This window comes from Hydra vulgaris, chromosome 03 (genome assembly GCF_038396675.1).
Source record: "Hydra vulgaris chromosome 03, alternate assembly HydraT2T_AEP".
In the NCBI taxonomy this organism is placed as follows: domain Eukaryota; kingdom Metazoa; phylum Cnidaria; class Hydrozoa; order Anthoathecata; family Hydridae; genus Hydra; species Hydra vulgaris.
Window position 1 is genome coordinate 51,489,927 of NC_088922.1, and position 14,780 is coordinate 51,504,706.

Here is a 14,780-nt window from a genome sequence, read left to right on the forward strand (position 1 = left end):
CGATATTTTCTTTTTATATAGCAAAACGTTTAATATAGCAAAAATTTTAATATAGCAAAACTCTACATTTTGTGCCACCAGAACTTCAACCAACAAACCACAAAGATAACGGGAAAAAAGTTTGCATAGTGTGCTTTGAGAAAGACAAAATGATTATAGAAGTAACCAACCTACAGAAGACTTAAAAACTATTTTATCCCAAATTTAGACTTGACTAAGGAAAATTATCCTTCTAGTATCTGTTTGCGCAACAAAAAAGTTTCTGGAGCTCATTGAAAAAGGTATAAAAGAACCGGAAGCTTTTCCAGCACCATTCATTTTTTCTGGAATATGAATTTTCATTATTACAATAAGTCAACCTACATGCAATTGTGCAGTTTATGTTGTTGCAAGGAAATCTCCCCCGATCCAGGAAAAAATTGAAAAAAAGGAAGACTAGTATCCACTGAATCAATTTTGCCACCTCCCCAACCCATATTTGTGTCTATGTACAGTGGGACACGGTTTTTTGTTAAATTTGATTAAAACGGCTGCGTATAAACTTTTTGTTTTAAATATATTTCGATGTAATTATATTTTTATACAATATTTCGCTGACCTTTTGCGGTCAGCATCATCAGGTGTAATAAAAAACGTTACAAAATTGTTACAAAACTACATAAATCAAACCGTCAAAAAAGAAGACATTACAGGCGTAAAATAAAAATAGTTTTCATTAAATGGTATAATGGCGACGGTTAAGTTTTTTTAAACAAAATAAATGGTCTCCAAGTTCTCTTGTTTTTATTCATTTTATTTTCACCTTTCAATTTTCTATTCTTTTTTGAAGAAGATTCACAAAAAAACGAAGAAAAAAACAAAAAACACGAAAATACGAAAAGCTAACGAAAAATCTCTCTCTCTCTCTCTCTCTCTCTCTCTCTCTCTCTCTCTCTCTCTCTCTCTCTCTCTCTCTATATATATATATATATATATATATATATATATATATATATATATATATATATATAGAAATATACCCTGCTTATATAGTAAAGATTGGAATAGATAGTGGGGTGGAGGATTTTAAATGGTTTGTTTACGTATTCTTGATTGTGAAGTTAATGAACCTAAAATTAAGTTCTCATACAGAGAGGGAATAAAGCAAGACAAATTCAAGGACGGAGGAGTTAAATAACTTATTATTCTGACCGTTGTTGAAGATGTTAAAGAGAATCATCAAAACATTAGGCAAATTATAGAACTATTGGGGATTTTGACTAAGAAGTATTTTTTAGTATTTGACTTAAAGCTTGCGAATATTTTGGCATTGAAGCAGTTTCTTCTACTCATCCCAACAGTTGGTGTGAACTGTCAAAACGCAAGATTTCACAATCATCGCAATCAAAAAATCATTCTTATATTTTTTTAATTCACGATTTTAATCTACTTTTTTTTTTAGAACACTTGGTATGGTTAGAGATAACGCAAAACAGTTTAAGAATACTTGTGAGAATCACATGAAAAAAAGTAAACTCTCGGCTTCACCATTCAAGAATTGTGTTCAAACTCCTTTGCAAGACCTACCAGATGGTACATCTGTTGCAGAAACCTTTTCTCCAATGGAGCTTCATTTAGTTTCTGGAAACACAAACCGTTTGTATAACGTAGGTGATAAAATACTGTCAAAAGCAGAAACATCAATTTCCATGTATATGCGGAATAAAGCATTTGGATTTATAAGACCAAGATTGCACAGTGGCCAGTTCAAAGGAGGACAGAGTTCAAAGCTGTTAGATAACATAGAAAAATTAGACAAAATTCTCAAATCCAAGTTTGAAGTTGTACCTGATGAATTGAAAATGCTTATGCGTGCGATGAAAGCACTAAATAGTGTGAAGAAAATTTGATTTGGTCTAATTTTGGACATATCTTACAAAAATCATATCAATGCCTACAAGGAAGCATATACGCCATTGAACGAAAAAGTTTCCCCAAATGTACATGAATTCAGGTACTAGCTTTTCTGGAATCAATGGATAACAAATGCCCTGGAAAAGCTCTTGATTTTTGGTCAGAACAGACTTCTGAATCTGTTCATTATGACTTCAAACAGTTTTATGAGCAAGGATACAAAGTTTTAAGTTGTCACAAACTGTATCAATTAAAACTGCTGAGATCGGTTATTGTTTATAATAGTAGACAGGCACATTTCAAGATTTAATTTTAAAGGAGACATTCATGTTTTTAGAAGACTTATACATGTTTTTAATCTTATATTTGTAATTCATTTGTATTAAAATATCAATATGGTAAACATCAAAGTCTCAATACGGTTTCATTTGTCATAGGAAATAATTAAAAAGCTATTAAAAGTATAAATATTCCAGCCTTTTTAAACCTCCTTATTAAAATATTGAGCTTGACCAATGCATTTGAATTGTATTTTAACATTAAGGAATAAAATTATTTGAAATGTTTGTTCAATAACTTAGTAACCATAATTGATATAAGAATATACTCCCATCAAATATCTGTCTATTGTGAACATATTAAAGTTTTTAAAATATGTAATAGCCTTGGAATAATTCATGGTAAAATAAAATATTTATTGTACGTATAAGGAAAAATACTGGTCTTTTGATATGTTTACAAAAATGTTTTTTTTTCTTGGACCCCGAAATTTTTTTTCCTTAGTGTTATTTTCTGAAAGTAGTGGTCAATACGGATCTAAAAAAAGATCACATGATCCTGGGACATTTTTTTTTATTTGTACCTATTCCCTCTGGGGTGTTCTTGAATATTTAGTTTAAATGTTTACTCGGCAGTGCGCAGTGTGAAATTACATGGCCAAAAATCAAAAAAGTGACTAACTTTAAACATTACGTCTAATAGTAGGATTTGTTACTAACACCCTCACTAAGAATTTTCCAATAATTTTAGAAATTCTTAATGTGACAGGCTCAATGGCAGTGGCTTCTTAATGTTAGGTTTTAATGTATTTTTGATAAAATTATTTAAGATGGCCGGGTTTTAGTAATTATTATTATTTTAATATATAGATTATTGAAAAATTGGCACTATATATATTTTATGATGTATATATACATCATTGGAAAGATAATAAAATAGGCGGTTAGAATTAAAATAAAAAAATTCCTGAAAAAGTTGGTTTTATAACTTTTAAAAGCATTGAAAGTAAAAATTTTATCACAAAAGTAATAAATTTCAATTTTGATGAAGAACTAAAAAATTGTCCCAATTTGTACCTTTTCCATGTTTTGACATTTTTTAGTTTATAGTGTCTACTAACCTGTGAAGTGTGACTGCAATTATTCGCAATCTTGAGTGCTAAATAACTTTATAAAAATGATGTTTTTATAAAAGTAAAAAATTTTTGAATAAAAGTAATTTCTATTTTCATTCTTTACTAAAACTTAAAATACTTTAAGGCGTAAAAGACTAAAGACTGTTGATCTTGAAAGGAAAAAAGTTTTTTTTTAATTTTAATTTTCAAATGTTTATGGTTTTAAAAAACATCATTAATTTAAGAAAAAATAGTTTTAAAGTGCATTTTAGATGTCCCACTGATAATAAAAAACCACATGTATTTCTAAATGTTGTTAAAAAGTTTCATTTTAATTTATAAGTATATTGATGTGAACTAGGGTAATGGAGAAAACTAATTAAAGACAAATTGCGCAATATTTTCAGGTTTTGAAAAATACTTTTAATAATGTAAATTGTGGGTTTAAATACATTATTTCTAGAATTCAAGTCAGAGAAGACAAAGTAAATTTATTAAGAAAGAGTTTGAAACTAACTCTTGCAAAGTATGTTGCTCTATGGCATGCATCATATTGAAATAAAGCCTAATTTTGTAGTAGAAATTAGGTTTGGCTTTCAGATTTTAAAACAAATGGTTTTGCTGAATCACCAGCTAACCAAGAGGGTTTAATAAACAAATCAGCCAAAAGAGGTCGACCAACAGAAGAGTTTGATGAGTCGAGTTCTCACACCAAAAGATAATTGATAACAAATATATCTTTTAATTCAAAAACGAAATCCATCGAAAAAATATTGTTTGTAGCTCAAAAAACAGAATTTCATAAACGCAAATTGCGTTGCAAGAGCAAATGATAAGTGAAGAAACTTTTGCATACTTCTCGGATAATAAACATTCAAAAAGTGTCTATGCAAATATTCACAAGGAAACACCATGCAGATTTCCACTATATATTTCCACCGACTATATGTACATTCAGATTCAAACAATGTTTTCTCGAATAACATATTGTCTCAATGTTCTATGTTATTTATTATACTCTATGTTATTCGATTTTATGGAATTTCATAGAGAACTAGATTCTGTTTACCAGTTATTCTGAAATATATGAATAAAAAAGTGGTATTAAAAACTAAGAAGGAGATTAAAAAAGAAAAAATTTAATTTATATTCTGTCAAAGTTTACCATCTAGGACATAAGTATGTTTTGATCAACATAATTTTATTCTTTCAACAATTGAATTGAAAAACTTATTTTAAATCACAGACGCTTCTTTGATACAATGTTGTCCAATTTTTCATGTCACACCTAACATCTAAAAATCTTTAAGGAAGGATTTGTAACAAATGGGCATTGTGCTATGAAATTTCACCACTACATGCTTAGATTAGGTTTTTTTTTAAATTATTTTATATATTTCAAATAGAATTGAAATAAAACTTGAAAAGTAAAAAAGGTTTTGAAAGATTTATTAAGAAAGAATAGCTGTGTGACAGCTGTCCCCAAATATTTTTACTGTAAAAAGCTGTTCGTAATTTTTGTATTGCATATTGGTCTTAAAAGCCTCCCTGTGAAACTTCATGAAGGTTGTACAATTTTTGTTGTACTCGCAAAGATTGCTTGTTTTTTATCATTTTTATTTAATATGTTGGGATTGCTGGTAAAACTCATTGCTATTTTAAAACTTTTTTTTTTTAATTTGTTTTTTGTAGCACCAGGCCTCCTTCCATATTTTGTAGCACCAGGCCTCCTTCCATATTTTGTAGTACCAGGCCTCCTTCCATATTTTGTTGTACCAGGTCTTCTTTAAAGTTTAGATTATATTATTACTATTTATAAATGACCTTGAATGTTAACAAAACTTTTCAGAAATGTATGCTTCTTCATATCTTTAAAGAAATTTATGATATATGTATATATATATATATATATATATATATATATATATATATATATATACATATATATATATATATATATATATATATATATATATATATATATATATATATATATATATATATATATATATATATATATATATATATATATATATATATATATATATAATAAACAAATTTCTGCAGATAAACCAAAGGAAATTACGGAAGCCATTGTTTGCTGGGTTGCCAGTAGCTGTCGATCACTCAACACTGTTACAGATCCAGGTTTGACGGATGTAATTCGAACAGCAACGTCCGACTCATCATTGTACCTTAAATACGTGTGAAGATCAAAGAAAATTGGATGCTATTGCCAAAAATGCAAGTGCATTGGAATGGCAAACTTATGAACACTCTTGATTCCAAAGTAACGAATTACCGTTTGCTAATTCTTGTGTCTTGAGCTGATGAAACAAAGCTCCTTGGCGTTCCCTCACATTTAAAATCAACTAAAGAAACTGGTTAAGTTATTGAAGACATTATAACAAAGGTAACTAACAAACTTTAGAGAATGAAATTGTGAAGAAACTGTTATTTGCATGGTTTTCAATACAACTTCATAAAATACAAGTAAGGCTTGACTAATTAAATATAAAATATCTGAATAAAGATCATGCAACTACACTTGAATGATATACGTTTTCAGAAAAGAGAACCGCTGAATGTGCATTTCTACAAAAGGAATTAGATTGTATTCTTTTCTGCTTGTTGTAGGCATTTTGGTAAGTTTTTTTTAAGTCATTGCTGGGAAGGTTTGAAAGTGTTTTTTCGTGAATATTTTACACAATCATTCACATGAGGTGATTACAAAGAGCTGGTTCAACTTTTTCTGATCATAATAACTAATTAATCTTAAGACTTATTGCGCAATGCGCAATGCGCACGGACGTATTTTTTTTTACGGCTGAAAAAAATCTTTAAACAAATTTTATAGTAACATATATTTATTTACAAAAAAAAAAAAGAAGAAAAAATAAAATAACAATAGGAAAGTTTAATAAATATGGCAGTCACAATTGTTGAAATTCAAAAAATGCTAAAAGAAATGTTTTTAGAATATAAAAAAGAAACTGCAGCAATGTTTTCAGAATACAAAAATGAGATAGCGATTATATTGAAACAGCAAGAAAAAATTGTTATCGACTTTTTAAGTGCAAACACCAAGATATTCAATGAAAGACTAGAAAAAGTTGAACAAAAAGTTAATGGTAATTCTTAACGAAATTAAGTTATTGTTAATGATGTATAAGATGTTAAGGTGAGCTTAAGTTTCCACGAGGAGCTGTTCGATAAAAAAAATTGCCAGTATCAACAAACGAGAAAACGAAAAATCAAGAAAAGAAACATCGTTTAGTGAAAATATCAAGGAAAAACAAAGAATATCTGAAGATAGATCTAGAAGAAAAAATCTGAGAATTGATGGGTTGTTGGAAACTGAAAAAGAAAGCTGGAATGAAACAGAAGAAAAAATTCAATCGCTTTTTGCAAATAAATTAGGGTTAACTGGAATAGATGTAAAGCGGGCTCATCGAGCAGTATAAAAAAGAAATGGACGCTCCAGAACAATTGTTATTAATTTGTTGAGGTATAAAGACAAGATAAAAATTCTGAAAGAATCATATAAGCTTAAAGGAACTAACGTGTATGTGAACGAAAACTTTTCCCGTGAAACTGTGGATATAAGAAAAAAGTTATTGGCGGAAGTGAAGAAAAGGCGATCCAATGGTGAAAATGTTTATCTTAGGTATGATAAAGTTATTACTTCAAAAAACTCTTTATTTAAATTTAGTAATAATAAAACAAATCAAAATTAAAAAGTTATATATATTTTAAATGAATATTTAAAGGTAACATATATATACATTTTTTTTTTAAATGGCAGAAAATAATATTTAGAATGTTTTTGATATATCTACTAGAGAAAACAAGGTACTTTTAACAAATGACTTTGACCCTGACGTGAATTATTTTAATAACTTTTCAATAGATACTGTTTATTTTAATATAAGTGATGCCTCAAGTTATTTAAACTCTTCATTGTCCAATTTTTCATTATTAAATTTGAACATCAGGAGTATGAGTAAAAATTTTGAATCCCTAAAAATAACTTTAAAAAACTTAAACTACAATTTTAGTGTAATCTGTCTATCAGAAACTTGGTGTCAAAATGGCGATTGGTGTCAAAAGCGGCATTGGCGGGGGCGTATGTATTTTTATTCTTAATTCATTTACTTTTAGAAAATTACTAAACCTAAGTGTCAATGACGCTAACTGTGAGTCGTTAACAATTGAAATTCTTAATCAGAAAACCAAAAATATTTTTATAACTTCTCTCTACAGACCACCTAATGGTAATTTTGAAGCGTTTGAAAGAAACTTAAAAAATATATTGCCAAAAGTGATTAAAAAACATATTTACTTAATTAGTGATTTTAACAAAGATATTCAAAAAATAAATAATGATTCCCACGCTAAACGGTTTGTAAATACTCTACTTCAGAACAGTTTAATACCTGTAATTAACAAACCAACGCGCGTAACACGAAATGCTTCTTCAATTAGTGATAACATTATCACTAGTATTGCCATGACTTGCCAAATCAAAAGTGGAATATTAAAAACTGATATCAGCGATCATTTTCCAAATTTTCTTATAAATTACTCTTTAATTCCTGAGAATCTAAAAATTTATTCGCAACATATCTAAGACAAATAAACAACCAATCTATTATAAAATTTCGATAATTATTAACAGAAATTGATTGGAATCTTTTAACTGAGTCATGCTAAAGATGCGTACAACTTATTTTTACGGTTGTTTTCTAAACAATACGAAAGATCCTTTCCAAAAAATAAAAAAACGACTAATTCCAAAAACTTTAATAATCCGTGGATGACAAACGGTCTTAGAAAATCATCCAGAAAAAAACAAAGGCTGTATGAAAACTTTTAAAAAAATAAAACTTATAACAATGAAATTATATACAAAAGTATAAAAATTGTTTTGAAAGAATAAAAAAGCAAATAAAAATTATTATTCTATCTTCTTAGAGCATTCAATTGGAAATAGTAAAGACATCGGAAGTAATTAAAGAAGTTACAGGGAAAAAACAATTACAAAAAAACACCACAATTCCGAATAGATTAAAACCATGAACAAACAAATATTTGATAAGAAAGAAATGGCTGAAAACTTCAACAAATTTTTTATAAACATAGAAAAAAAATTAGCAGCAGATATAACTCCTGGAAATAAAACTTTCCAATCCTATTTAAAAAAAACACGCTATGTAATGAGTCGGCACTGTCTCTAAATGAACTTCCGGCATCCTTTAATGCGCTTAAAATAAATAAAAGTGCTGGGTTTGATGATATTAATGTTAATGTTCTGAAAGCTGTTTTTGATGTTATTAAATTAGCTCTTTTTTTTATCTTCAATCTTTCAATAACAACTGGTATTTTTCCTTGTCAATTGAAAATAGCAAGAGTAGTCCCTGTATACAAAAATGGCGACGATTCTATACCATCTAACTACAGACCTATATCTATCCGTTCTTGTTTTTCGAAGTAACTTGAGCGTATTATGCATAACAGACTGTATAGTTATCTTGAAAAGCATAATATCTTATACAGTAAGTAAAAAATATTTAATAGATTTATACTACTTTTTTATCCATAGCTACATAAGTTATTGTAATATTACTTGGGCAAGTACTTGCCGTTCAGCATTAAAAAATATATATATTAAGCAAAAACAAGCCAGTAGAATTATATGTAATGTGCATAAATACGTCCACTCCAAGCCGTTACTCCGGGAAATAAAAGCTCTTAATGTCTATGAGTTAAACGTGTTCCAAAACTTGTTATTCATGTTTAAATATCAAAATGATATGCTTCCAAAATCCTTTAATAACCGATTTCTAAAAATTAATCATAAATACTTAACGAGGTGCTCTATCCATAATTTTAATTTACCTAAGTCAACTCTTAAAATATCTGATTTCTCAATTTCATATAGAGGACCTTGTCTGTGGAACATAGTTCTTAATGAAAATATGAAAAGTATAACTTCAATAAATTGTTTTAAAAATATAGTTAAACAGTATTTGCTTTAATTAACAGACCCAAACATATTTTTGTATTTTTAAATGGAAAAAAAAGAAATCTTGTAGTATTTCTTACTGTATGTATTTATTTAATTTTTGCAATTTGTCGCATTCTTGTTGTAATTATGTTTTAACTTGTTTAATATAACGAGTATTTGTAAATTTATATAATGAGAACTTTGTAAAAAATATTTTACGCTTACTATAGAGGGTTGATGACAAGACTTCTGTCTTCTACTTGCTCCCGTCGTTATTAACTTTTTTTTTATTTAAATTTTATTGATAAAATTTGTACAACAAGATCGTTTTAAAATGTTTATAAATGACGAAATGAAATTGTTACAAGTAAACAAATAAAAAAAAATGGAACTATTTGTTGTGTTTACAGTTTCAGTTTATGTGCAGTGGTGGCTTGTTTGTTCTGTACAAGGTAGCGCACCAGTGATAACTTGATTTTAGTGTAAAACTTGGCAAAATTTACTCAGTATGGCTTAACAATAGTTGAAAATGCTCACATAGCATTCAGTTGGAAAATAGGTACTTATCTGAGAAGTTTATTCTGTTAGCACTGTTCTCATCTATGATAGAAACCAAAGAGCGAATGAGGTTGTTGAATCCAACTCTCTGTAACAAAGAGAGATGGATTCAACTTTAGGCGATAAGGCAAACCCTATCTTTCTCCTACAATAGAACATGGTACTTCTCTAGTTAACCTTATTGGACCGGATTCATTCAGATTATTTATTTTTTGGTTTTGATTTTTAAACATTTTATAAATTCCTCTATATTTCAGCGCACGATTGGATTATTAGGGAACACTACCAAAACATGTAAGTGGTTGTCGACAAACTTCTGATAGTAAATGAAGCAGCAGGATGTGGTGTAAAAGTATGCCATAACTATCTTGATATATATATATATATATATATATATATATATATATATATATATATATATATATATATATATATATATATATATATATATATATATATATATATACAGTATTGGACAAAACATTTGCAAACAACATCGAACAATGCTAAAAAGTGTTCCCAATTTTACATGTCTTAAAAACGGAACGAACTATACTACCACAGCAAACAGTTCAGGAGTCTGGAGTCATAGCATGCCATGACATGAGCAATCAACTGACAGGTGACACCAAACAGGCAGAATTTCGTTGACAAGTGCCATTTTGCAGCGGACAAAACAAGTGCAACTTTTTTGGTTTGTTTCATTTTCTTAAGTCTGGTTCGTGTCAACGTCATGGAAGTTTTTAATAATTAAAGGAAGTATCCAGAAGTTTCCAGAAGCATGCAGAAGCTTCCAGAAGAAGCATCTGGAAGCATCCAGTAGCATCTAGAAATATCCAGAAACATTCAGAAGCATCTAGACGCATCCAGAAGCTTCCAGAAGCATCGAAAAGAAGCATCTAGAATCTTCCAGAACAGGTTCACAAAGGATCATTTTACTATATAAGAGACATGTAAATCGACATGTAATTCAGTCAGTATATGGAAGTCAATCAGTCAGTATTATCAAGACAGTTTATCGAAGTGAGTTTTATCAAAGTGTTTTATGGAAGAACATCAATACAAGAAGTGAAATACAACAAGTGTTTCATTACATCAATACAGCCACATTCAACCAAGACGTTGTGTTCCACAGAGCATTATTGTATCATCACAAGGTAAATGTAACACGGTAGACCTTGAGAAGCGTGATTATTTATTTTTATTATTTTTATGACTTCAAGTGCAAAAATGGCTCCCGACAGTCTTGGATCGGAACTAAGAAAGAAAATTATTGGCGATTACGTAAGTGGAATGTCACAAAAAAGTATTTGTGATAAATATCGCGTGAAAAAATGGACCGTATCAAAACTATGTTCCAAATATCGTTCTACGGGGAAGTTGGCAGCAAAGTTGGCATAACAAAGGTGGAAGACCGCGTTCCTCCACTTTTAGAGAGGATTCTATGATCGTCAAATCCGTCAAGAAGGATCCCTGGATATCATCAGTCGAGATACAAAAGCAATTAGAGCTGCCTGTATCGGACCGAACAATCAGACAACGTGCTGTTGAAGCCGGATTGTTTTTTCGACGCCCTGCAAAGAAACCGCTGATTTCACTAAAAAACCAGAAGAAAAGACTCCTGTTTGCTATCTCATATTGACTGGAATGTGCAGAAATGGCGAATTGTCCTGTTCAGTGATGAATCGAAGTTCAACATCGATGGCATTTGCCGTGTACGTCGACAGGCCGGAAACACCTCGATTTACGTTACTGCCATAAGACCGTGAAGCATGGTGGAGGCAATGTAATGGTCTGAGGGTGTTTTTCTGCTAACGGTCTAGATCCAATACATCGAAACGGTGGAATAATGGACCGTTTCATGTATAAAAATATCCTGAAAGATGTTATGTCACCTCATGCTGAATGGAATATGCCAATAAAATGGGTTTTTCAGCGAGACAACGATCCAAAACACACTGCAAAAGTAGTCAAGCAGTGATTTCAAGACAACCAACTATCGGTGATGGATTGGCCGCCTCAATCTCCGGATCTCAACCCTATCGAGAACCTGTGGGAGATCGTCAACCGCAGAATTAATCATGAAGGTGTTCGTAATAAGGATCAACTGTTTCAACAAATCCAAAATGCCTGGGGAGCGATTCCACAAGGTTTCATTGATCACCTGATCGAATCTATGCCTCGAAGATGCAAGGCTGTGATCGACAACAAAGGATTCGCCACGAAATATTGATAGCGAAATACAGCTTGGTCAGCATTTTGTTGAGTTGCACTTGTTTTGTCCAGAAGGAAATCAACTTTTTTTAATACTTTTGATTAATTCATTAATTTTCGTGCACAAATAATGAACTTTGCGATGAATAAAACTTGAAGAACTTTGTCTCTAAACAGTTACATAGTTATTTCTCTAAATTGAAAAAATGCAGCACTTTTATATAAAGAAATTAAATTAACATTATTAGGTTGCAATCGTTTTGTCCGATACTGTATATATATATATATATATGTATATATATATATATATATATATATATATATATATATATATATATATATATAATATATATATATATATATATATATATATATATATATATATATATATATATGCACTCAATGAAGGCCTTCGCTACTACTCATACAAGCATCTAGAGGATGCAACATTCATTTCACGTGACAAAGCCCGAATTCCAATGCCAGGGTTCTTCAACACCTGTTCCTGCAGACTTGCGAGGAATTCTGCTGTACGAACGCAATCAGATCGTCTGCTAGGGATTTTTCTTCTTACTACATCCTCGTAGTCACCATTGCAAGTCTCTAGTTCATACCTGATTGTTTTTACTGTGTTCAGGGAGCATTGGGCAGCAGTCATAATATCCTTATTTTGATGGCCGGCACGAATCATCATGATGCAAGTTATTCTCTTCCATGATTCAGAAGGGTTCCTGTCATCCATCCTTTCTGACATCTTGTATATGAATGAAGAAGGGTTCAAACTTTTAAATGACCTGTAGTGTGTATTAATACCTCTAATCTTCAAAAAAATATAATCAATTATAAATATGTCAAATTTATCCAGAACACCCTGTATATATATATATATATATATATATATATATATATATATATATATATATATATATATATATATATATATATATATATAATATATATATATATATATATATATATATATATATATATATATATATATTGGAATTTATCATTTTGCATAAATGCAACGCTTAAGCTTTCATTAGTGACACCGACCTTCATGCCAGCTTTTCCTATCAACTCTGGTATGACCAACTTGTCCCACATACTTGCAAGAGATAACATAAAAGCTTCGCTTTTAATTTTTTGATGTTGACTAATCAATTTTTTTTTTGCATTTCTTTCTAAGATATTAAGGAAAAGGTAAAATGGAAGTGAGAACTGCAGAGCTTCAGGACGCAGGATGAGTCAAGCAATCAAGTGTCTATCAAATAATTTGTAAAATGCAAGTAAGGTTTTGTGATCTTGTGATCCATTTTCTTTTGTCAAAATCAATAAGTTTGGAATACTTCAAATAGCATCTAGTGAAACCATCTAACTAATAATTCCTTGAGTACCAAATATAATATTTCAGATTCATTTTTCACGCCAATGGTTATTCTAGCGTCAAAGTCTGAAGTTTTAAAATATAAAACACATGTGTTGTCTTTAAATGTATTTATTTTCAAATTTGTAATTTTTTTACAATATCCATTTATACAAATAAGCATTTATAGTAAAATTTTTATAGAAAATAAAATTCATAAAATAAGTTTTAATATCCAGTTTTATATAGCATAATTTAAAGTTTAAAATTGTTTTTAGTGTACTGTTCTAGATAATGACAACATTAGATTTATTTTAACAAGTTCACAATTATGCTGAATCATTTTTAGACAGCTTTCAACACGGTTACCTTATACTAACCCGCTAGCTGAACCATTAACACAATAGTTAACAAACTGTGGTGTTTCATCATGATTGAAGATCCGAGATAAGTCAATTTGACTGTTCCAATGAGCAGATAATTCTAGATTTTTTTCAATCATGATGCCGCAATTCACAAATTCTTTTGCAAGATCATTTGAAGAGTAGACAATACTCTTTAAATTCCAGTAAAAACATACTGTTTGCTTTTGTGAATTTCAAATTTGTTTTTACCTAAATGAGAGCTGACCATTTCACGAGTGCAATTCATTGCTCTTTTCATAGTGATATTTCTTTGTATTTTTAAAAAAACATTGACAAGTTTTGCGTTCCATCGTCTCAACTTGCTCATGCTAGAAATAAAAATACAATATTAATAAAACTATTGAAAAGTACAATACAGCATTATATATAAGGGATTTACATATAACAGAGCTCTGTGGTTGTTTTTTATATTCTTTTTTCTTTAAGTTTGTTTGGAACTGACATGGGCACAAAAAATTACAATTTTTATATTTAGCAATACAATAGAAAATTCTTACCTTTTCTTCAAAAGAGCTTTCCTTTCATTTGCAGTCAAAGAAATAAATATTTTTTCTCCGTCTTTTTGTTAGCATGATCTCGAATTTTTAACACATCCATTATAAGATTTGTTATTTTTTTTTGTGTTCACACCTAGGTGAGTACAATTTTTATAGTGTACATACTCAGCTATAGTATCTTCTTCAGTGTTTAGAATCACCACATGGTTTTTTTAATTTCTTGTAAGAACTAGGTTTTCTAATCGCTTATCAATCACAATTTCGCTTTTTATTAACGGAAACTGATCTGTTGATATTGCAGAATATACTCGTTATCCATTAATTTTGCACCGTTCTACAGCTTTGTTTATTTGTTGTTTTTTTTTATCTCGGTTAACAGTTGCTTCAGATTTATTCCTTAGCTTTTTAATTACAGAGTTTGCATTCG